At 43.8% G+C, this 26,245-nt stretch overlaps 1 protein-coding gene across 2 annotated transcripts in view; it reads right to left on the minus strand.

The window, feature by feature from the left end:
• The window catches only part of JCAD (junctional cadherin 5 associated), a 149,132-nt gene that overhangs the window by 82,672 nt on the left and 40,215 nt on the right, over positions 1-26,245 (minus strand). Inside the window, exon 1 of one of the 2 annotated variants that reach the window (XM_063637269.1) lies at positions 20,035-20,052. The exons of the other annotated variant lie outside the window; for it this stretch is intronic. The gene's annotated coding sequence lies outside the window, so the exon portion shown is untranslated. Of the gene's footprint in view, positions 1-20,034; positions 20,053-26,245 lie in introns of those variants that run through there. 2 annotated transcript variants of the gene reach the window in all.

The raw sequence follows: 26,245 nt of genomic DNA on the forward strand, positions 1-26,245 counted from the left end.
GATGCCATCAGCCTGGGCCATTGAGGTCTTCTCTGTAACCCTGCCTCTCTGTGTCTTCTTGACTCACCTGCCCCCACCACCCCAGGTGCTGGGGACAGAGGCATGTGTATTCCAGACCAACACTGATGATGGACGGCCCCATCAAATCAGCCTGAAGCTCAACTCCTGCTGCACCACCAACCCCACCTCCCTGAGCCTCAGTTTCCTCATCTGTAAGATGTGGAAAATGCCACCTACCTTGCAGAGTCGCTACAGCGGTAATGCAAAAATGCTATTACTATTGTTATTATTATGGAAATCTCCAGGCAGGAATCACATTCTCAAGCTGGCACATAATGAAAATCAAGGAATCACTAATGCATTATTCATCACACCTTGACATGACTTTTATATAACATTCAGCTGAAGTATCTTCGATCTGTGTCTTCTTATTTGCTATTCTGAGTTCAGAACATAGGATAACTAGCTCATCAGTTCAATGAGCTGGGATTTTTTTTTTTTTTAATGAGCATCTGTTTGTGCCAACATCTCAGGTCCCTGAATGTACCTCTTCTCCTGAGTTGAGGTATAAATTGATGAAGGCTCAGGTGGTGTCATGGAATGTCTCAAATAGATTAAGGCTGCACGACACGTGTGTGACTTGTATTCTATTTGGAGACAGTGTGGGAAGGTGAATCCAGCAAGAGCTCAGATTTTCCAGTGAGCAAATGTAGAATTTTAATTAGCTTCGAGTCCATTTCTCTGCTGGAAATAGATCTCTGAGCATTTCTTCAATAGCATTACAGTAATTATAACAATTCTGAAAGGAATAAGTTACAGGATGTATTTTTGTAAGCTTAGTAGAATAAGAAAGGCCACATCCAGTTCTGTATTTGGAGCATGCCTGGAGTTGCTGTCAAATGATGCTCAACAGCATCAATGACAATAATGTAGACCATCCTATCCACAGTACTCTAAGACTGTACTGCCTATGGCACTTCCCACAGTAATAGAAATGCTCAAACCAAATCTGCACTGTCTAATATGGTGGGCACTGGCCACATGCGGCTAGCATAACTAAGGGCTGAATTTTAACTTTATTTAATTTTAAATAATTAAAATTAAATAGCCACATGTGGCTAGTGGCCACCGTACTGAGCAGCACAGATACCACCTGGTGCTTACTCTAAGCCCCCTGCAGCCTGGGGTATTAGTGGGACAAAGGAGGAAACGTCAAAGGCCCCCAAGGCACCATAAAGTCCACACTCTAAAGCTCAAAGGAAGCCAATTCATTGAGTTCTCTATTTTTCATCCTACAACATATCAGATGCATCCAATTAGAAAAGAGATGCAGGGCCTGGTGCGGTGGATCATGCCTATAATCCCAGCACTTTGAGAGGTTGAGGTAGGCAGATCACCTGAGTCAGGAGTTCAAGACTAGCCTGACCAACATGGTGAAACCCTGCCTCTACTAAAAATACAAAATTAGCCGGGCATAGTAGTGCACTGTAGTAGGCCTGTAGTCCCAGCTACTCGAGAGACTAAGAGAGGAGAATTACTTGAACCCAGGAGGCAGAAGTCGCAGGGTTGCAGTGAGCCGAGATTGCCCCACTGCACTCCAGCCTGGGCGACAGATGGAACTCCGTCTCAAAAAATAAATAAGTAAAGGAAAGAAAAGAGATGCAGGTACAATGGCAGCACCCCCTAGAAATGAGAAAGTTGGAAAAGGGAATGAGACTCAAAGGAGAAAAACAGCCTGGGATTCCTGAGCCCAAGGACAAGCAGCCTTTATACCTCCAAGTCATCAAGGAAATGTCAAGAGTTCAACGACAGATGCTCCAGGAAGGGATAGAGGGAAAATGAGCAACCCTAATCCAGACTTCTGGCCATCAAAGGTGGTAAAATACGGACAGTATTGCTGCACAAATGAGTGAGTTTTGGTTATCTGGAGAGTCCAGCTGCTGGTCACTTCTCAGTCCCTCCGTCATAGCACCTTGTGATGTCCTTTTGTTCTTGGGAGAAATAACTCCTGCGACCCTCAGGTCTGCCTAAAGTAGCTTTGCCCACAGCTCCTGCCTCAGTTTATATGACTTCTCCTGACTCTTTGTTCTCTAGCTAGGCTGATCTTCCTTCTGCTTCCTGAAGGTGCCATGATCCTTCCTCCACAGGACTTCTATCTAGAAAGTTTCTTCCATGCTACCCCTGTTTCTCCCCCAGCTGGCTCCTAGGCACCCTCAGATCTCAGCTCAAGTGTGCTCCTTGGAAGGACCCCTGAATCCCCAACCCATCACTACCACATCTAGACCTGATTTCTTTGTTAGTCACTCTTCCCCCTGCATTTCTTCCCCGCAAACACCTACTTGAATATACTCGCGCATCAGTGAGATGAACTGATTTATTCATCCGTAAACCAAGAAAGCTGGCATTGTGTTTGGCCTGATTCATTTGCTTTTGTGTCCTCAGTTCCTGGATTGTGCTCAATAAATGCAAAATGAAAGAATGAATGAACTCCAGTTTATTTCTAAGATTTTCGACATGACAAGTGTCCTCCAATCCCTAACACTTTCACATCTTCCTAAAAAATCTCTTTAAGCTCTGGGATGACTCATATTCTCTTTGAGTGCCATTCCAAAGTTCTTACTGTCCAATAACTTATTGTCATGAAATCTTCAACCTTAAAATTCCACCCACTTCTCCTTTGTTTGCTCCACTTACTACATCATCCCCCAAAAACTCCCTGATTTTTTTTAAACCTTTGGAGCTCATGTTGCAAGCTGAATCACATCTGTGGTTCTTTTCTTAGCAATGTACTCGCATTGGTTTTTTCAGTTTCCTTCACTTTGTTTATCTGATAGCCTCTGAGCTCCTTATTTACTTGCTACCAATTACTTAGGTATCTATTACTTGATAGCTGCATTATCTTTTGAGATTTGTAGTTTATCCTTCACCCAGGATTTTTCTATAATTTTTTCCATAGACTTTCGGTAAACTGTGAATCTTTCTATTTCTTATTCTTTCTCTTTTAAAGAAAATTATTTAAAAACGGGGAAAATGAAACATAAACCTAATCCCAACTCATCTTACACCTCATCTTTGAAACATAAAACATCATTGCGAAAGAAAGATCTCAGTTAATTATTTCCAAAGCCTTCAGGGGATTTATTCCTAACTTCTCATTTTCTGTCTCATTCCTAAAGAATCAGGGGTAAAACTCTCATTAGTCCTAATTACCCTCCCTAAATCCAATCAAGTCATTATGCCTCAGGCTTTGTTTTCTTTAGAATGCGTTTCTTACCTAGTTAAATAAATAATTTTCTCTTTCTAATAGACTTTATTTAGTACCAGTTTCTTGATATAAATAACACTTCTCTTTAGTAAGTGTTTATGAAGCACTTATTATGTTCCAGGCACTGTGCTAGGGAAATAGCATGAATAATAAGATGATAAAAAAAAAATCCCTGTCCTCATGGAGATTATATTTAATGGGAAGGGGTATAATAAACATATGAATATATATAATATAATTTTAAATAATGATAGGATCTACAAATAATCTTTATGCCAAATGCCATATACAATGAAAAAATCTGAATTTATACTAAAATAGATGTTAGATATGAGTTCTAAATTTCTTTTCAAAGAATCAATATGTCAGTATGTTCAATTCTTTGCCTTCTACTTTTAAACTTAACTTCCTCATAAAGTAACCCATTTTCGATTACCTGCTCCATCCTGACTCATTTCAATCACTTGCTCCACGCTGACTCATTGCGATTACCCGCTACACCCTAACTCATTCTGATTACCAGCTACCTGCTGTGCCCTGACTCATTCTCCATCCTGCATAACCATTTTTCCCGCCAAACCACTCACCCCGTCACTCTCTTTAAATTAGCCAATTGGAATTAGTTTAGCCTGTGTGGTCCAATCCTAGCCAACAGGGGAAGGACACAGCAGCAGGGACCACATGCATCAGGGATAAGAACCCCTTCCCCTCCCTTGTCCAAGTGTGCGCTCACCATTGCTCCATCTGTAAAGGCGCACCCTTCTATAGAAGTAGCTTGCCTTGCTGAGAATTAAAAAGAAAATGTTATATTCAAGTGCTATTTCTTTTATGGCACCAAAACTTTATTTATAACATAGAGAAGGGTTGATATTCTTGGTGGCAATTATGACTTTGTTTTGTTAACAAAGAGTCAAACTCTAAAATATTTGAAGAGATTTATTTATTCTGAATTATTCTTTTTGTTGTTCTTGTTTTGTTTGGGGTTTTTGTTGTAGTTGTTGTTTGAGACAGATCTCGCTCTGTCACCCAGGCTGGAGTGCAGTGGCGTGATCTCGGTTCACTGCAACCTCCACCTCCTGGGTTCAAGCAATTCTCCTGCCTCGGCCTCCCAAGTAGCTGGTATTACAGGCACCCACCACCACACCAGCTAATTTTTTGGTATTTGTAGTAAAGATGGGGTTTCACCATGTTGGCCATGCTGGTCTCGAACTCCTGACCTCAGGTGATCTGCCCATCTCCACCTCCCAAAATGCTGGGATTACAGGTGTGAGCCACCCCACCCTGGCCTACTTTATTCTTAAAGCCTGAGGCATAATGACTTGATTGGATTTAGGGAGGGTAATTAGGACTAATATGAGTGACCAATGGCCCCTGACACAGCCCTCAGGAGATCCTGAGAACACGTGCCCAAGGTAGTCAGGGTGCAGCTTGGTTTTATACATATTAGGGAGACATGAGACATCAGTCAATACTTGTAAGATGTGCATTGGTTCAGCCAGAAAAGTGGGATAACTGAAAGTGGGGCTTCCAAGTCAGACAGATTCAAAGATTTTCTAACTGGCAATTGGTTGAAAGAGTTATTATCAATAAAAAGGAATGTCTGGGTTAAGATAACGAGTTGTGGAGATCAAGGTTTTATCATGCAGAGGAAGCCTTCAGGTAGCAAGCTTCAGAGAGAATAGATTATAAATGTTTCTTATCAGACTTAAAGAGTCTGTTCTGGTTGGGTGCAATGGCTCACGCCTGTAATCCAGCACTTTGGGAGGCAAAGCAGGTGGATCACAAGGTCAGGAGTTTGAGACCAGCCTGGCCAATATGGTGAAACCCTGTCTGTACTAAAAATACAAAAAAAATAGCTGGGTGTGGTGGCCCATTCCTGTAATCCCAGCTACTTGGGAGGCTAAAGCAGGAGACTTGCTTGAAACTGGGAGGTGGAGGTTGCAGCGAGCCAGGATCACACCACTGCACTCCAGCCTGGGTGACAGAGCGAGACTCAGTCTCAAAAAAAGAGTCTGTTTTATTAATAATTCCAAAAGGGAGGAGGATATCATGAGGCATGTCCGACCCTCCCTTCCTATCATGGCATGAAACTAATTTTTCAGGCTAACTTATTTATTTATCTTATTATTATTAATTCTTTTAGAGACAGGGTCTCACTATGTTGGCCAGGCTGGCCTTGAACTCATGACCTCAAGTGATCCACCTGCCTTGGCCTCCCAAAGTGCTGGGATTACAGGCTTGAGCCACCATGCCCAGCCCAAGCTAACTTCAGAATGCCTGTGGCTGAGAGGAGGGGTCCATTCAGATGGTTGGGGGGCTTGGAATTTTATTTTTGGTTCATAGTCTTTTAAGCATAAAGTCCTGTCATAAACATCTTAAGAAATCTTATCTTCACTTTACTGTGTTTCAATTTAAGAGGAGATTATCCACTTATTCACTTGAGAGACATTTGCATGGTGTCTACTGTGGGCAAGGTTCTAACATACATGTACAGTGTTGCAATGAAGAACAGGAAAGCTTCAACCTTCTGACTTCAGGAGTGGGACTGAAGTAATGAGCAGATGCCAGTGTGGCTTTGCCTGGGAAAGGCCAGTGAGGGCCAGAGGGTAAGCTGGTACTCTACCCTTCAGACCACTCCATAACTCATCTCCCACATAGTCACTTTTCTGTGGCTCTAGATGACAGAATCCTGGTTATGATTTTTATTATTATTTTATCGTGGTAAGAACACTTTATGTAAGATCTTAACATATCTTCTTAATTTTTTTTCTTTTTTTGAGACAAACTCTCACTCTGTCGCCCAGGTTGGAGTGCAGTGGCATGATCTTGGCTTACTGCAACCTCCACCTCCAGGGTTCAAGCAATTCTCCTGCCTCAGCCTCCCGATTAGCTGGGATCACAGCTGGTGCTTACCACCATGTCCAGCTAATTTTTGTATTTTTAGTAGAGAGAGGGTTTACCATGTTGGCGGGCCTGGTGTCGAACTCCTGACCTCAGATGATTCATCTGCCTCAGCCTCCCAAAGTGCTGGGATTACAGGCATGAACAACTGCACCCAGCCTACCCTCTTAAATTTTTAAGTGCACATTACAATATTAACTTATAGGCATAATGTTGCACAGCAGATCTCTAGAACTTACTCATCTTGCAATACTGAACATTTATACCTGTTAAACAACACCTTCCACTTTCTACCCCAAACCCTGGCAACCACCATTCTACTCTCTGCTTCTATGAATTTGACTATTTTAGATTCCTTATATAAGCAGAATCATACAGTATTTGGCCTTTGGTGCCTGGCTTATTGTATTAGTTTGTTCTCACACTGCTAATAAACACATATTCAAGACTGGATAATTTATAAAGGAAAGAGGTTTAATGGACTCACAGTTCCACATGCCTGGAGAGGCCTCATAATCATGGCAGAAGGCAAATGAAGAGCAAAGTCACGTCTTACATGGCAGCAGGCAAGAGGGCATGTGCAGGGGAACTCCCCTTTATAAAACTATCAGATCTCATGAGACTTATTCACTATCATGAGAGCAACATGGAAAAGACCCAGCCCATGATTCAATTACCTCTTACCAGGTCCCTCCCATGACACATGGGAACTATGGGACCTACAATTGAAGATGAGATTTGGGTGGGGACACAGCCAAACCATATGACTTATTTCTCTTAACATAACATCCTCCCACTTCATATTGTTGCATATGGCAAGATTTTCTCCTTTTTTAATGCTGGGTAATATTCCACTCTATGCACAGACCACATTTTCCTTGCCCATTCATCTCCTGAGGGACATTTAAGTTGTTTCTGTATCTTAACTACTGTGAATAGTGCTTCAGTGAACATGGGAGTAAAGCTATCACTTCAAGATCTTGACTTCAATTCTTTGAGATATATACCCAAAAATAGGACTACCAAAAAATAACATGGTGGTTTCTCAAAAATTAAAAGTAGAATTATCATATGATCCAGCAATCCTGGTTATTCTTTTGCCATAATATTTAAAGATGTATGTAAGGAGATAAAGGCAAATAATTCAGATTCATACACTTAGAGTTGGAAGGAACTTCAAACATTATATGTCAAATGTTAAAATAAATGTTAAATGTTAAAATTGATGTTAAAATAGATAAGAAAATACCTGTTCAAATGTTAAAGTAAATGAGGAAATGCCTGTATATTTATGTATAAATACACACACACACACCCCCACACACACTCACAGCCAGTTCTTTTGACCCCAAATAAGCCCTTTCTCTATTGCTACTGTAATAACCTACTGATAATAAACAGGGAGTCAATTTTTCTTTTTTTTGACAGAGTTTTGCAGTTGTTGCCCAAGCTGGAGTACAATGACGCAATCTTGGCTCACTGCAACCTCCGCCTCCTGGGTTCAAGCGATTCTCCTGCCTCAGCCTCCCAAGTAGCTGGGATTACAGGCATGCACCATCACGCCTGGCTAATTTTTTGTATTTTTAGTAGAAACGGGGGTTTCACCATGTTAGCGAAGCTGGTCTCGAACTCCTGACCTCAGGTGATCCACCCGCCTCGGCCTCAAAGTGCTGGGATTACAGGTGTGAGCCACGGAGTCCAGCTGTAGGGAGTCAATTTTTCAATTAAATTCAACCAACATTTTCTGCTGTATGGTTATGTGCAAAATAGTTTGCAAAGTACTGCACGAGGCCCCCAAATGAGTAAGACCTGGTTTCAGTTTTCAAGAAGTTTGCCATATAACACAGGAAATGCAGTTCAATGGGAGAGTGGTAAGTGCTATGGCAAAGGCACAAGGAAAATATCATGGGGATACACCAAAAGAAATTAACTCTAGTTTGAATAGTTCTGGTTGGAACTAGCCTGAAGGCAGAGAGGGAGGCAAAAAGGTATTAGAAAGAGGAAACTGAGAAGTTAACTTACCGAGGCCTGGGGGCATGTGGCTCATTCAGAAAAAGGAAAATGATTTCAGAGGTCGTGGAGCATAAGGCCTGAGAGGGTTGCAGATGGGAGGGAGAGTGAAGCAATTTCACAAGGGGCTTTACATGCTGTGTTAAGGGAGTTTGGATTTGATTCAGTAGCAGGTTTTTGAGCAGAAGAGTAACTTTATTAGAGCTGCAGTTTATACATGGAATCAACCTAGGTGCCCATCAACAGTGGATTGATAAAGAAAATGTGGTACATATACACCATGGAATACTATGCAGCCATAAGAAATAATGAAATCACATCCTTTGCAACCGCATGGATGCAGCTGAAGGTCATTGTCCTAAACAAATCAATGCAAGAACAGAAAACCAAATACCATATATTTTCACTTGTCAGTGGGAGCTAAATACTGAGTGCTCATGGACATAAACATAGGAGCAATAGACACACTGGGGACCACTGGAGGGTGGAGGGAGGAGGGCAAGCATTGAACAACTATCTGTTGGGTACTATGCTCACTACTTGGGTGATGGGACCATCCACACCCCAAACCTCAGCATCCCACAATATACCCATGTAACAAACCTGTGCATGTACCCCTGAATTTAAAATTTTAAAAGTTGAAATTATTTCAAAATTAAAAACATACGCTTGTCAAAAGTTGTTTTTTTGTTTTTGTTTTTGTTTTTTAAATGAACTGTATTTTACAATTAAACTCAGAAAAGAGAGAAGAGCTGAGGGTTGGGGGTTGGCTGAAAAATGGTAGTTCAATTCTGTTATTCGCATGTTACCTGTGATAATAATAGTTAGCAATGATTGAATGTGCTAAGAGCTTTGCATACATTAGCTCACTTAATTGTCACAACATACCTGCAGGCTAGGAGCTTTTGTTATTTTTACTTTACAGATCAGGAAATGAGTTTGAAAGCTTGAGTTACTTGCTAGAAAGAGGCAGGTTGTAGGAACATCTAGGTCACTTTTGTTCCTAAATGCACCCTCTTCACTGAGCTGCTGTCCTGCCCTGTATTGCTAAATCCAGTTGGCAATGATTTCTCTGAGACAGGTATGCATGAGAGAGGTGAAAATAATTTTTCAACATCCCTATAATGGCAGATATCTAAAAAGATGAAAAGAAGACAAAGGCAGAGATTGACTGTGCTGTCACCAGCCCTGCAACTGTAACATTCAATCCCTAAGCAGCTCCTTTCTCTCTGTCTGTTTTCTTTTCTCTTTTTTTTTTTTGAGATGGGATATTGCTGTCTTGCTCACTGCAACCTCTGCTTCCTGGGTTCAAGTGATCCTCCTGCCTCAGCCTCCCAAGTAGCTGGGATTACAGGCACCTGCCACCACACCCAGTTAATTTTTGTATTTTTAGTAGACAGGGTTTCACCATGTTGGCCAGCCTGGTCTTGAACTCCTGACCTCAGACGATTCATCTGCCTTGGCCTCCCAAAGTGCTGGGTTTACAGGCGTGAACCACAAACCCAGCCCTTTCTGCCTATTTTCTAGTCCAAATCCTCAGTTTTTGTTTGCATGTACTGAAATAATGCAACATAATTTTCATATTAGTTTCAGAAAATTAAGAATCAGAAAAATAAGGCTATTGTAAAATAATTCACATAATGCTTGTCAAAGCCTAATGCCAATGTGTTATTTTTAATCATCTGCTATGATAAATTAGCATCGACATTAATTGACAAGACTGCTTTTGATAAGTGTAAAACATCAAGAGCTGATTTTACAATTTATGTGTAAAGATCTAAAATGGTGATTTTGCATCCTATATTCTGAATTGGTTAAGACCCAGCGTTAATGTAACTCTGCTAACTCTTCCAAGCATTTATTTCCTAGTGATCACGTCTAGGAAGGAACACAGCACTCCCTTCAGGATAAAATATCTTCAAGTACTAAGACCCCAACCAATATTTTTGTTCCTTCACAATTCCAGAGCAATAGAACCACGATTATAGATTATGCTTTAGACATCACTTATTATTTTAAAGAGACACAGGCTGGGTGCATTGGCTCACACCTGTAATCCCAGCACTTTGGGATGCTGAGATGGGAGGATCACTTGATGCCAGGAGTTCAAGATCAGTCTGGGCAACACAGCAAGACCCCATCTCTACAAAAAATAAAAAATATAAAAAATTAGCTGGGCATGATGGTGTGTGCCTGTAGTCCCTGCTACTTGGGAGGCTAAGACAGGAGGATTGCTTGGGCCCAGGAGTTGGAGACTACAGTGAATTATGATGGCACCACTGCACTGGGCAACAGAGAAATACCTTGTCTCTTAAAAAAAAAAAAAAAAAAAGGACAACGCAAAAAGGCAGATGTGTCTCTGTAGAACTTTGTCACTGTGAAGCCTAGAGTAGCACAGAAGATTAATTTGGGTGAACGTTGTAGTGCTTTGTCGCCCAGGCTGGAGTGCGGTGGCACTATCTCGGCTTACTGCAACCTCTGCCTCCTGGGTTCAAGCGATTCTCCTGCCTCAGCCTCCCGAGTAGCTGGGATTACAGGTGCGTGCTACTGTGCCCAGCTAATTTTTGTATTTTTAGTAGAGACAGGGTTTCACCATGTTAGCCAGGTTGGTCTCGAACTACTGACCTCAGGTGATCTGCCCACCTCGGCCTCCTAAAGTGCTGGGATTACAGGAGTGAGCCACCATGCCTGGACCGTTGTAGTTCTTTGAGCTTAAATGCCTTGGAAAGTGCCCATTTCCCCATTTGATTTCTCAATTATTATCCTCCTGGCTGGGCATGCTAAGAAGAAGGCTGCCAGCTCAAATGTAGGGAGACCACGGCTGGGTGCAGGTGGCCCTGCATGCCTGTCCTCACAGCACTGCTTTCTGTGCATTTCTCTTCTGTTGTCACTTACTGTCCCATGGCAGTGCTGATTCTTTATTAACACTGGAGAATTGGGACACAGCCTTGCACATCCCTCCCCATGGGACTGTTGATGAGTTTCAGTGGGCTTACACAAATACTCATTTGATTGTTAGAGGTGTTTAAACCAGAGCGACACCATCTTGAATAGGGGCTAGCTAAAATGAGGCTGGGACCTACTGGGCTGCATTTCCAGTAGGTTAGGCACTCTAAGTCACAGGATGAGATAGGAGGTCACATGATACAGGTCGCAAAGACCTTGCTGATAAAACAGCATGAGGTAAAGAAGCTAGCCAGAACCCAACAAAACCAAGATGGCGATGAAAGTGATCTCTTGTCATCCTCGCTGCTCATTATATGCTAATTATACTGCATTAGCATGCTAGAAGGCACTCCCACTGGTGCCATGACAGTTTTCAGATGCAATGGCAATGTCCAGAAGTTACCCTATATGGTCTAAAAAGGGGAGGAAACTTCAGTTCTGGAAATTGCCCACCCCTTTCCTGGAAAACTCATGAATAATCCACCCTTTGTTTAGCAAATAATCAAGAAGTAACTGTAAGTACAATCAGCTGGGCAGCCCACGCCACTGCTCTGCCTATGAAGTAGCCATTCTTTTGTTTCTTTACTTTTTTGATAAACTTGCTTTCACTTTATGGACTCGCCCTGAAGTCTTCCTTGCATGAGGTCCAAGAACCCTCTCTTGGGGTCTGGATTGGGACCCCTTTCAAGTAACATGATGAGGTATCTAAATTAATGCATGATTGAATGAAATCAGAAAACACATCATCCAAGGAAGTCAATCCTGAAGCCCCATCATTTCAGAATGAAGATGAAACTTACTTCCTTTTCAATTGCCTAAAGAACGGCTACCTGAAAACTTAAAAAAAAATGGCCATAGTGTCTAATAAAATATGCACCCCTATCCTGGAATGCCCCTTTTCTGTCTAGGATACCTTAGTCAGTAGGTTATGGTCCAGAAATATGTCAGGAGCCCTATCCTTTTTTTTTTTTTTTTTTGAGACGGAGTCTTGCTCTGTCGCCCAGGCTGGAGTGCAGTGGCGCAATCTCGGCTCACTGCAAGCTCTGCCTCCCGGGTTCACGCCATTCTCCTGCCTCAGCCTCTCCGAGTAGCTGGGACTACAGGCGCCCGCCACCACGCCCGGCTAATTTTTTTTGTGTGTTTTTTTAGTAGAGACGGGATTTCACCGTGGTCTCGATCTCCTGACCTCGTGATCTGCCCGCCTCGGCCTCCCAAAGTGCTGGGATTACAAGTGTGAGCCACCGCGCCCGGCCTAGGAGCCCTATCTTAACAATGATTGCGGCTGGGTGCGGTGGCTCACTCCTGTAATCCCAGAACTTTGGGAGGCCGAGGCAGGCAAATCACTTGAGGTCATGAATTCGAGACCAGCCTGGCCAACATGGTGAAACCCTGTCTCTACTAAAAATACATAATTAGCCAGGCATGGTGGTGCACACCTGTAATCCCAGCTACTTGGGAGGCTGAGGCAGGAGAATCACTTGAACCTGGGAGGTGGAGGTTGCAGTGAGCTGAGATCACGCCATTACACTCCAACCTGGGTGACAAGAGAAAAACTCCATATTAAAAAAAAAAAAAAAGAGTGACATCGTTATCAGGGGTGCTTGTCACGGTGTCAAGAAAGTGTACTTGGCTCTCCGAGGCTTTCTCCTTATTCAAGCTCAGAATTGGACAGGGACAGGCATCCACATAGCCTCGAGTTTGGGAACACTGCTTTGCAATGGGGTGACGAGAATTTTATCAGAAAGACTGCAGGCACAGAACCATAGTACACACTCAAAGTGAGGGGTTTATAAGGAGAAGATAACCCATCATTCATTGTTCATTGTTCATTCATTGAAGATATCCCAACATTTATTTGTCACACATGAGCAGCCTGGCAGTGTCCAAAGCCAGAAAGAAATGATGGCAGTGATCATCCCCTCACTAGAGTTTTCACGAAGTCCATGGGAGGAGATTTCAGTCACTACATGCTTCTTCTTTAAGTCAGAATTTTCCAGCCTAGGTAACAAATGCCTTCTTCATAAACTCACATTTCAGCCTACACATCCATGGAAGAGAAAATCCCTGTGAAGTATAAGAGCCCCTTCTATGTGCTCAAGATTTAAAAAAAAAAAAAAAAAAGGAAAAAGTAGCTCTCACATGCTTTTGGCAAGTTTTTGGCAAGTAAGTATGTTCCACAGTGAACATTTTAAGAGTAGACTTTTCTCTGTCCTGAATCTTGAGGAGGCAGAGCTTGGAGTCCTTGGCCCAAATTGCTGGTTGAAACAACAGGGGCTTGAGTTGGAGACAGAGGGCCACAGAGCTGCTCTCCGCTGCACGCCCTGGCACCCAGCATCTTCCCTCGTCCTCAGGCAGCCCCTCCCCAGCCCCCATGTTTGGTTATCTTGATAATCTGTCTGTGTGCATTGAGGCCATTCTGTCAACTCCTCAACCAAGTGGGGAGACTACGATTGGTAGAGCAGAATTGGCCTTGATAGGACAAAGAAGCCACAGTAGATTCTTAAGGCTGCCTGTACCAGGGGCATCATCACAGACTCTCTGAAATGCACGTCTAGGCTTGGTTCATTAAGGACCTTTCACTCAGAGCATCATGAACAGCAGGTAATTAGGGCAGGGCTAGTTTCATGGTGTTTTAGGAGACTGCAGGGAGGGAAAGATCAGAGAGAGAAGGTGAACTGGCAAGTCAGTTGCCAAATCTCTCTCTCTCTCTCTCTTTCTGTCTCTGTCTCTCTCATCCTCTCATTTTTCTTTGGGAAACCCTGCCCATTCTCTGAACTTCACTGATACCCTTGATCCTTCACTTTGGACTTTCTAACCAGGGTCTCCATTCTGGTCTCCTTAAGTCCTAGCCCCCTGTCAACTGCAGGACCATATCTGCCCCCACTCCCAGGGGGAGTAAACTCAGATCTCTTGTTTTATTCTCAAATAGAAAGCAAGCCCTCCCTTTTTCCTACTCCCAATGTCCCTATCTAGTTAATGGTGCAACCATTTCCCCAGACTTCCAAGTTCAAAACCTGAAGTTATCTTTGATGGATGCCTGTGGCCCTCTGTCTTCAGCTCAAGCCCCTGTTGTTTCAACCAGCCAGTCACCTCATCTTGTTGTTTTTTTTCCTTCAGTGTCTCTCTCCTCTCTATCCCTGTCACTCTGCTCTCCTTGTGGCTTCCTGAGTTCTTGCTCTCACTATCTCAAACCTTGATTATCCAAATAATTGTTTTTCTGCTCCAGCCTCCATCCCCACAATCCAAGGGTTGGGTGGATGGTGGAAGGATACTATGATTTGCCACGGCAGCATCAGCGGGATGTGGGGAGGATATGTATGGCATAGGCCTCCTGATGTATGGACTTCCTGATATATGGACTCCTTGATATGGGCCCCTTGATGTATGGACCTGCTGATGTATGAACCACCTGATGTATGGACCAGCTGATGTGTGGACCCCCTGGTGTATGAACTAGCTGATCTAGAGACCAGCGGATGCACGGACCAGTTGATATATGGACCAGCTGATATGTAGACCCCCCTATGTATGGACCAGCTTATGTATGGACCCCTTGATATATGGGCCAGCAGATGTATGGACCCCTGATGTATGGACCACTGATGTGTGAAGCTCCTGATATATGACCTCCCAATATATGGACCAATTGATGTATAAACCCATGGATGTATGGACTCACTTAAGTGTCGACCAGATGATGTATAGACTCCCAGCTGATGTATAGACCAGCTGATGTGTGGACCAGCTGATGTATGGACCCGCTGATATATAGACCTGCTGATGTATGGACCATTGATGTATGGGCCAGCTGATGTGTGAATCTCCTGATGTATGGACCCCTGAGGTATGGGCCAGCTGATGTATGGACTCATTGATGTATTGGCTCACTGATGCATGGACCGGATGATGTATGGACTCCCTGATATATGAGCCAGCTGATGTATAGACCAGCTGATGTGTGGACCAGCTGGTGTATGGACTGGCCAATGTGTGGACCTGTTGATGTATGGACCCCCAATGTATGGACCAGCTGATGTGTGAACCTCCTGATGTATGCCTTCCCCGACATATGGACTAGCTGATGTATGGACTCCCTGATGTATAGGACAGCTAATGTATGGACCCGCTGATGTATAGGCCAGTTGACATATGGACGCACTGATGTATGGACCAGCTGATGTATGAACCTCCTGATGTATGCCTCCTCTGATATAGGAACTAGCTGATGTATGGGCCAGATAATGTATGGACCCCCTGATGTATGGAGCAGCTGATGTATGGACCCCGGTATATAGACTACTGATGTGTGAACCTCCTGATGAGTGACCCACCAATATATGGCCCAGTTGATGTATGGACCCACTGATGTATGGACCAGCTGATGTATGCACCCACTCAGGTATGGACTAACTGATATATGGGCCAGCTGATGTATAAACCCCAATGTATAGACCAGCTGATGTGTGAACATCCTGATGTATGCCTCTCCCCCGACCTGATATATGGACTAGTTGATGTATGGACCCCCTGATGTATGGACCAGCTAATGTATGCACTCACTCAGGTATGGACTAACTGATGTATGGGGCAGCTGATGTATAGACCCCTTATGTATAGACCAGCTAATGGGTGAACATCCTGATGTATGCCTCTCCCCCCGACCTGATATATGGACTGGTTGATGTATGGACCCCCTGATGTATGGGCCTGCTGATGTTTGGACCAACTGTGGCTCTCCACTCACTCTGGACCTTCCACCCTGTTCCTCACTGCACCTGCACACTGCTCCTCCTGGCCATTTGAGTGCCTGACAGCCCTTCGGGACCCAGTCCAGGGATTACTGCTTCTTGGGTGCATTTTCTTCAAAAAAAATTTTTGGTGGAGATGGGGTCTTGCTATGTTGCCCAGGCTGGTATCTAACTCCTGGCCTCAAGCAATCCTGTCCCACCATTGGCCCATCTGAAGATGGGAGAGACCTTAGGCCCAGGGCTGGGGAATAACCGTAATTTGCTCTTCAATTATTCTGCAAATACATATTGAGTTCCCACAGTGATGAGCACAGTCCTAAGTACTGAGATACAATAGTAGACAGAATCCCTGTCTTCATAAAGCTTTCATAGTCCTAGGAGGAGATAGGTAACATTTTATTTATTCATTTAAATAAGTAAAAATGTGATGTGACATGACATGATAAATCATAAATCTATGTATAAAGAAAAATAAAGCCAGATAAAGGAAATACAAAGTGAATGACTGGACAAATGGCCAACAAACAAATGAAAAGAGGCTCCGTGTCATTAGTCATGAGGGAAATGCAATTCAAATCCACAGTGAGCTCACACTTCACACCCAGTAGGATGGCGATCATAAAAATAACCGGAAAATAACTTTTGGCAAGAATGTGGAGAAATTGGAACCTTCCTACAGTGCTGGTGGGAATGTGAAATAGTGCAGCTGCTGTGGAAAATAGTTTGGCAGTTCCTCAAAAAGTTAAACATAGACTCACCATATGATCCAGCAATTCCACTCCCAGGTAGATGCCCCCAAAGAGCTGAAAATATGGGTTTAAGTGAAAACTTGTCCACCCATGCTCATTCACAATGACTGAAAGGTGGAAACAACTCAAATCACCATGAACTGATAAAGCACAAACAAAATGTGATATATACACACAATGGACTATCATTCAGCCGTAGAACAGAATGGAGGACCGATGCAGGCTACCTCATGGACGAACGTTAAGAATATGATGCTGGGCTGGGTGCAGTGGCTCACACCTATAATCCCAGCACTTTGGGAGGCTGAGGTGGGAGGATTACTTGAAGCCAGGAGTTCAAGACCAGCCTGGGCAACAAAACGAGACTCTGTCTCTACAAAAAATTTAAAAAAAAAAAAAAATTAGCTGGGCACAACAGCATGCACCTGTCATCCAAGCTACTCAGGAGATTGAGACAGGAAGATCAATTGAGCCTAGGAGTTCAAAGCTGCCTGCAGGGAGCTATGATTGTGCCACTGCACTCCAGCTTCGGCAACACAGTGAGACCCTGTCTCTTTAGAAAAATTAAATTTAAACAAACAAAAAAAATTATTGTGCTAAGTGAAATAAGCCAGACACAAAAAGTCACATAATGTATGATTTCATTTATATGAAATATCCAGGCTGGGCATAGTGGCTCATGCCTGTAATCCCAGCACTTTGGGACGCCGAGATGGGTGGATCACCTGAGGTCAGGAGTTCAAGACCAGCCTGGCCAACATGATGAAACCCCGTCTCTACTAAAAACACAAAAAATTAGCCGGGCGTGGTGGCACATGCCTGTAATCCCAGCTACTCAGGAAGCTGAGGCAGGAGAATCGCCTGAACCCGGGAGGCAGAGGTTGCAGTGAGCCAAGATTGTACCACTGAACTCCAGCCTGGGTGACAGAGTGAGACTCCATCTCAAAAAAAAAAAAAAAAAAAAAAAAATCCATAGAGATGAAATGCAGCTCAGGGGTTCCCTGGAGCTTGGGAAAGAGGATAATGGGGCATGACTGCTTAATGGGCAGAGGGTTTCCTTTCTGGGTGATGAAGTGCTCTAGATCTAGATAGTGGCAATGGTTGCATGACATAGTGAATGTACAGTATGAAATATCACTGCACTGAACACTTTACAAACGGTTAAAATGGTAAATTATATATTATGTGTATTTTGTCACAATTTTTAAGGAGAGTCAGTGAAGGTCATCATGGGGTTCTCTCTGAATAGGAGGGTCAAAGAAAGCCTCACAAATGAGCGGAGATTTGGGCAAAGACCTGAGGTGGGAGGATATGAAACCTCAGTGAGGTAGGCAAAAAGCCTCCCAGGGCGGGGCGCGGTGGCTCATGCCTATAATCCCAGCACTCTGGGAGGCCAAAGCCAGCGGATCACCTGAGGTCAGAAGTTCAAGACTAGCCTGGCCAACATGGTGAAACCCTGTCTCTACTAAAAATACAAAAATCAGCCGGGCGTGGTGGCGGGCATCTGTAATCCCAGCTACTCGGGAGGCTGAGGGAGGAGAACCGCTTGAACCCAGTAGGTGTGGGTTGCAACGAGCCAAGATCATGCCACTGCACTCCAGCCTGGGCGACAGAGCGAGACTCTGTCAAAAAAAAAAAAAAAAAAAGCCTCCCAGCAGAGAGGAAGGAAGCACAAAACAGACAGATGGCTCAGAGCAGCATTCATCAGAACCTGGCTCCACCCTCCTCACAGGGCGACTTCTGGACCCACCCCCCTCCACCTCTCTTTACCTAGCACTTCCCTTTTACCTCTCATCAGGGCATGCACTGTTGCACTGTCTTCCAGACACCCTGACTCTTCCAATCTGTTCCTCACCTGCACACTGTTCCTCCTGGCCATTTGAATACTTGAACACCCTTTGGACCCCCGCCCAGGGACCACTTCTTCTTAGGTGCATTTTCCTTAAAAATAATTTTTTTTATAGATGGGATCTTGCTATGTTGCCCAGGATGGTCTTGAACTCCTATCCTCAAATGATTCTCCAGCCTCGGCCTCGTAAATGTTGGGTGCATTAAAGATTTAAGCATTGTGTCTACGACTTGTCAGCATTATGACACTGGGCACTTAGCCCCCTCTGTAAGTTTCTCTTTCTTCATATGTAAAATAAGGGCTATTGAGAGAATAAAATAAGATGATCGCGAAGTGGTTGACTTAGTTCCCTGTGCACAGTGGACTCTCCTAACGGTAGCTCTATGGCCACTTCAACCTCACCTGTAATCTGAAGCTTGAAATTTGGCACTTCATTTTGTGCTATCTGATAATGTTTCGTAATTATTTGATAAATGTGGGTGGGAGATACAGGATAAACACCAAGGGTGATATTTATCTTCTTTGAAACTGCCTTCCCCCAATCCTGGTAACTATTTCGATGCAGAGCATACATAATGCACGTGAATAAATGTTTGACAACTGATTGATTGATTTGGCTTTATCATCAAGTAGGTAGGAAATTTTCTTCAAATGCAACTGTAAAGGAAAAATAATAATGTTTCAGGAGAGTTATGGATTGGCAAACTAGAAAATACCTGGTCCGGCCACAATGAGGTATATTGAAAGCTTTCATAGGCACAAATGTTTACCAAAAAACACAAAACAGCACAATTAAAAAAAAAAAAAAAGACCAGGAGGTGTGGTGGCAGGTTTTTCAGAAAAATGACTCATTCTGCAAATGAACTGTTCTTTTAGTTCAGGAGACCATGGTTACTGGTATTTGAAGAAAATGTTAACACATTTTGCGCTAGATTTAAGACAAGTCTCTAATGATGTATCACTTAGAAAGTCATGAGTTTAAAAAAATATGAAAATATGAGATAATAGAACTGTATTTCACAAAAATTTTAAAGCCAAATATATATAGATAGATAGATGATAGATACATAATAGATGATAGATAGATAGAAATATAAACAGATAAAAACAGTGGCACCTAATTACTTGAAGAGCAGCCACAAGGAAGGAGAACCAGTTTAGTTTTATTCAATAAGAACATACGCTAAGATAGTGCTGGGAACCGCTTCTGTATGAGCTGGTCACGTGACCAACCTCAGAGCCACTGCCCCAGACAGTGAATAAGACCAACCGACTGTTTTCTACCTTCGAATCCTATATACAACCAAATGCGATGCGGTGCCTCCGACGAAGCATCTCTCTTTCTCAAACATCCAGCCCTTTCTCCACAAACAGAGAATTGTTTCTGCAGCTCTCTCTCCAGGAGATCCTCGTTTTATCACTTCATTCCCCTTTCAGAGAAACCGTCACAAGCCCTGTTCACCAGCAAAAAGCTAGAAAGCAGCTGCCGTTTTTTCAGTGATTACCGGCTCTATTTTCTTAATCATCCTTTCAACAAAACAATGGAAAAGGGAAGAAAATATTTACCTGAGGAAATCCCTGATTTCTTCATGAGCGTCTAAAGAATTGAATTTTTCAAAAGCCCCTCGGATGCTCTGCTGAGAATTTCCTAAATCTAAAATCCTCCTCCGATAGCAGCTCTAAGTTTGAGCTCTGAATAGAGGCTGTGTGTTATTTTAACCACAAGGTTTCTAGTCAGTAGGGAGGAGAGATGGAAATGAGGTATGCTGGCAAACACAGCACCCATCCACCTCAAGTGAATCGAGCTCACAGATCTGATGTAAGAGGTTCGAGGAGATTTGAAGAACCCTCAAACCAACTTTTCCTAAACTAGAGATTAAATAACTGCGGAAAATTCCAAAGGAGTAAGATAAGACACTTACGGTCTTTTCTAAAAAAAGACGTGTTGGTATGCCCTGTCGAATACTGTCCCAAAAGAAGCTTGGTACCGAGCCTATGAGGTCCTGGGCTTTGGACAAGAGAAAGTTACCTTCCTCGTGGTAGCCTTTCTCCACAGAGAAATGGGGTTAAAAGTACAAAATAACAAAGGAGTGTGACTGACCAAGTCAAATCTTTTGTGCAAAAACAAAACCAGTGTCATGAGAATCCATAGGAAGTTGTAGGGTAAGGGAATAGCTATTCTGGAATGTTATTAAGGGAGGATTAATGTGTGTGTGTGTGTGTGTGTGTGTGTGAGCATGCACGCGTGCTCCCCACCTCCCACACAACTTAAAAAGCAAAGATCCAACCTCAGCTTCAACCAGTTGGAGATCCTCCTCCTTAGTATTTTGGCAAATACAAATGCCGCCTTTGGACTTGGAGGAGAATGATTTATGGCACACAGAATCAACAGCAAAAATGAGGGCGGCTGAAAGGGCCAGTGATCCTTTACAGCCAGCCCTTTGCAGATGCCAGAGGGGTTTAACTCCACTTTTGGAAAAAGGCAGCAGTGCTCCTATTAAGCAGGGTCATAACTCAGTTTTATATAGAGTCTTTTATCTCAAAGGAGCTTGAGGTGCTTTTGCACCAAAATATAAATTATCATGTGCTCTGTCACCTCGGGGACGAAATACAGCCCTGCCTAGGAGCAGTTGGCCAAGATGCAATCAGTCAGTCTGGAGCCACAGTTAGACAGCAGGACACGCGGCCAGGAGGCACTCCGCAAGGAGGAATGAGTGGGCCTGTCTTTCGTTCTGGTAGCAGATCCTTTTCTTCACAGAGCTCAATGGGACCTCTTCATTCTGCCCATCACTTCTCTTCCAGAGTTGCCCTATGCCCTCCCACAGAGGACTCTTTCCATCCTACCTACACACACAAATTCAAAATGTGCACTCAGAAAAGAGCTGGCAAACAAAGTGGTAAGCGATGGTTTGCAATTTGATTCTGTAGATCAAGAGTTGGCCGGCCAGGTGTGGTGGCTCCTGCCTGTAATCCCAGCACTTTAGGAGGCTGAGGAGGGTGGATCACCTGAGGTCAGGAGTTTGAGACCAGCCTGACCAACGTGGTGAAACCTCGTCTCTACTAAAAATACAAAAAAAGTAGCTGGGCATGGTGGCGGGTGCCTGTAATCCCAGTTACTCGGGAGGCTGAGGCAGGAGAATTGCTTGAACCCGGATGGCAGAGGTTGCCTTGAGCCAAGATCACACCATTGCACTCCAGCCTAGGCGACAAGAGTGAAACTCTGTCTCAAAAAAACAAAACAAAACAAACAAACAAAAAAAGAGTTGGCCAACCATGGCGCTTGGGCCAAAGGCAGCCCACTGACTATTTTTGTCAATAAAGTTTTATTGGTCTACAACCACACACTCATTTACACACTGTATCTGGCTGCTTCTGCATGACAGCAGCAGCGTGGAATAGATGTGGCAGAGACTGTGAGGCCCAGCAAGGCCCAAACTATTTGTTAACTGGTTCTTCATAGAAAAATTTCTGCTACAGAGGGTTTTTTGTTTTGTTTTGCATTAGTTTTATTTTTAAATGTGTGGAAGAAAGGAACAAGGAGGTTTTTTTTTTTTCAATAATTCCTAAAGATCATACTATGGAGAGAACATCTACTTACACTACCAACCCATATTCAGGCTGTAAGTCTCCAATTTCCTTATTCACTCATCAGAGAAAGTCTTTTACACAGGTACTCCCATTCCTGCCTAGCCACACTGATGGATAGACACAGTGTACCTGACCTCACCTCTAAGAACTCAACATGGCTGTCTCTCAACTGGTCTCTCATATAGAAGCCTTGGAGCCCTGTCAGGGCCTCCTCCTTGTCATTCCCAAGGGTACCTTATCTTTCAAGCTCTCTGTGGATCTTCTCAGGCTTCTTCCTCCAGCCTCTCTTATCGTATTTTGCTAATTCTCTTTTTGTAATTCTCACCTTAGTTACACCTCCATTATCTATTTTTGTCTTTGCCTTTCTTACTACACTGTGGGTTTCCTGAGAGCAAACACCATGTCTTATTCATCTTTTTATCCCTAGAATCTAAAACAGTCAAAGACATAGAGGGGATACTCTATTAACCGTTATGACAAAAATAACTCAATCAGTCTTACTCCACTAGAATGTAATCTCAAGGGTGGTGAATAAAAGGGTTGCCTGATAGTCTCTGAAGATGAGGTTCCTAAAATGGTCTTCCTCAGGGATGAACCTAGACTTATCCTTCTAACTCTTGCCCCTGGGTGGAGCTGACTTTTATGCATTCTTTTGGCAGTCGCTCATTGAATTTTGAATTTCTGAAAGAAGAGCCTCATTGCAGAAATACGCATCAACTGCAGTTAGGAAAAGGATCTTTCTAACGGCTAGAGCTGTCAGGAGACTCTGAAGAGGGTCGTGTTTTGTGGGAAGGAGGCTGGGTGTCGCCTCAGTTCCCTTCTATAATAACTAACTCTAAGACTTGGTAGTAGCCTGGGTTCTCTGGTGTGACACCCTCAGAAGACAAGGTGATCACATGGCCACAGGATGCAGATTTGTCCCCGTCAGGCCCAGAGCATGAAAGGACCCAGCCTGGGCATGGCAAGTGGTGTTGTCATTAGCATTGTGCCATTATTTCAGTGGGTGACATTATCCCCCTTATTCATATCCATTTTCATGGTCACCTTGTGGCAAACCTGGGAACATTCTGTAGTGAACAAAAATTGCACAGTTATCACACGTATGGCCACCTCACATCTGGTGAATGGTTTCCCTTTGGTAAACTTGGACTTCCCACATTGAGTTCCCTCTCCCCACAGTAGAAGCCAGGACTCTCTTTGCCAGCTTCATTTGCAGCTGGGGTGCAGGCAGGTGCTACAGGGCGCGCAGCAGATGCACTGCAAGAGACTCAACTAGTAAGAACCAGGAGGAGGCAGAAAACGGAGTGAATCTATGCTATGGAAGGCCAGTGCCATCTGGCAGGGGGACACAACTCTCTGGCTGGTCTCAGAAAGGGCCAGTCTGGTGTCCTGTTTGGTGTCTGCCTGGCCCCACCTCTGTGGCCACAGGGGACTCAGTGTGTCACTTGTTTAGTGCTCCTGGTTGTGCAGTTCCCACGCCTGCCTCTGGTCTCCCAGAGATTCTGTGACCTAGTGATACCCTTTGATGAACTTTTTTTTTTTCTCCAACAAGCTAGTGGTATCATTTGCAACTAAGAACATAAATGTGTATGGTTGATACGAGTACTGAAAACAAAACTGTATAGTTTCTTTTTGCCTTCTTGACCAATTCTCAGGATTTGTCTTTCTAGCTTTGATGCAGTTTTGAATGAATATTTGTCAATGTGATTTTGTACTAATGCCTGGCTTGTGTGCCTTTGGGCTTATTCTTCACTCTCTTCCTCTTCGCCTTGTGTCATGGCTTTGGGGACTGGCAGTGGGCTGGCCCTGCTCCTTGGGTATTGTAGACTGTGTTGTGGTTTCCACTTGAGTCCCACCAATGGGAGACATGGTGGGAGGGGAAAAGGCAGGAAGGAGGGAGAGGCCGGGGTATTCTCCTCCACCCAACCTCAGCTGGTGTCTCCAGCAGGGCTACATCCTCTCCTTTGGGACTTGAGCTCTGCTGGGACAGGTCCCCTGGGCTCAGCTTCTGCCAAGTGTTTCTGGCTCTGTCCTTCAGCCTCGAAGGGAGGTGAGGTAGCGGCTTCCTGCTATGTCTGATCTCTGCATTGCCTCACTATCCCCAGTGCACTTCTCTGCTTTTCCTTCATCTGTGTAACCAATTCACTTACTAAATTTCCTCTTATTTATTTACTTATTTACTTATTTTTTGAGATGAAGTCTCACTCTGTAGCCCAGGCTGGAGTGCAGTGGCACAATCTCAGCTCACTGTAACCTCTGCCTCCTGGGTTCTAGCAATTCTCCTGCCTCAGGCTCCTGAGTAGCTGGGGTTACAGGCACCCGCCACCACGCCCGGCTATGTTTTGTATTTTTAGTAGAGATGGAGTTTCGCTGTGTTGGCCAGGCTGGTCTCAAACTCCTGACCTCAGGTGATCCACCCTCCTTAGCCTCCTAAAGTACTGGGATTACAGGTGTGAGCCACCACACCCAGCCAAATTTCCTCTATTTTAAAGTTTAGAGCAGATCCCATTTTCCTGGTTGGGCCCTAATTGGTACAGTTCTCTATACCACTCCGGTCCAGGTTAAAGAACCAGCATACACCTGTCGGCTGGAGACGAGACTGGGCAGAGATTTGTGCTGTTTGATAGAATTCCCCTTGTTGTTTTGGACAAGATCACTTCTACAGAGTTGACTACAATGAGGCAAGTGTTAGTAAGCCATCTACATAACTCTTCTGGCCTTTTTGGAGAATAAGAAACAGCTTCCTGAGAGATTTGCTGATGGAAAAAGTCATGATTAGAAACAGCAGCTGATTAAAAAAAAAAAAAAAAAGGCCAGATGTGGTGGCTCACACCTGTAATCCCAACACTTTGGAAGGACAAGACACGTGGATCACCAGAAGTCAGGAATTTGAGACCAGCCTAGCTAACATGGCGAAACCCCATCTCTACTATAAATACAAAAATTAGCTGGGTGTAGTGGTGGGTACCTGTAATCCCAGCTACTCAGGAAGCTAAGACAGAAGAGTTACCTGAACCCAGGAGGTGGAGGTTGCAGTAAGCTGAGATCGAGCCATCGCACTCCAGCCTGGGTGACACAGTGAGACTCTGTCTCAAAAAAAAGAAACAGCAGCTAGCTGAATCCTTGCCTCAAGGACTAGAAGATTCCATGAGGAATAAAGCAAGGTAAAGAAAAGAGGGACCAAAAAAGGGTGATAAATATTCAGCCTACAGGGAATTTAGAAAATTTTGTCAGCTTGGCCGGGCGTGGTGGCTCATGTCTGTAATCCCAGCACTTTGGGAGGCCGAGGCAGGCGGATCACAAAGTCAGGAGTTCGAGACCAGCCTGAGCAACATGGAGAAACCCTGTCTCTACTAAAAATACAAAAATTAGCCGGGCGTGGTGGCACACGCCTGTAATCCCAGCTACTCAGGAAGTTGAGGCAGGAGAATCTCTTGAACCCGAGAGGCGGAGGTTGCAGTGAACTGAGATCATGCCACTGCACTCCAGCCTGGGCGACAGAGCGAGACTCCATCTCAAAAAAAAAACCAAAAAAAAAAAAAGAAAATTTTGTTAGCTTTTAGAAAAAAAATTATAAGCACTTTTCTATCTAATTCATGAGGGGGGAAAAAGACTAAGTATGCAAAGTATTTGTTATGGCATTATTTATTAAATTAAACCTCAATGTCCAACACTAAGAAAATTATGATTTTCATCATAATACATTTTACCCCATGGAATCATTTACATCCAATAGCAGGGTTAATTATGAAGGGATGTAGCAACTGAGGAAATAGTTATAGCAATGTTAAATAAATAAAACTAGCAGAACCAGATAACGTATCGACTCTGATCACAGCCATTTAGAAAGCATAAATGTCTATGGAGAAACTGGAAATGGGGTAGGAGAAGGATGAGTTGATATGCGAAGGTAATGTGATGGTAGGTGTATTGGTTTTTATGAAAGTGCCTTTGGTTTTGTAAAGTTTTTTGTTTTTTTTTTTTAGATGGAATCTCTCTGTCAGCCAGCCTGGAGTGCAATGACCTGATCTCGGCTCATTGCAATCTCCGTCTCCCGGGTTCAAGCGATTCTCCAGCCTCAGCCTCCCCAGTAGCTGGGACTACAGGTGTGCACTGCCATGCCTGGCTAAGTTTTGTATAGGATGTTTGTACAACAACAAGTACTATTCCATTCCCTTCTGATACGGTT

The sequence above is a fragment of the Symphalangus syndactylus genome, chromosome 4 (genome assembly GCF_028878055.3).
Source record: "Symphalangus syndactylus isolate Jambi chromosome 4, NHGRI_mSymSyn1-v2.1_pri, whole genome shotgun sequence".
Classification (NCBI taxonomy): domain Eukaryota; kingdom Metazoa; phylum Chordata; class Mammalia; order Primates; family Hylobatidae; genus Symphalangus; species Symphalangus syndactylus.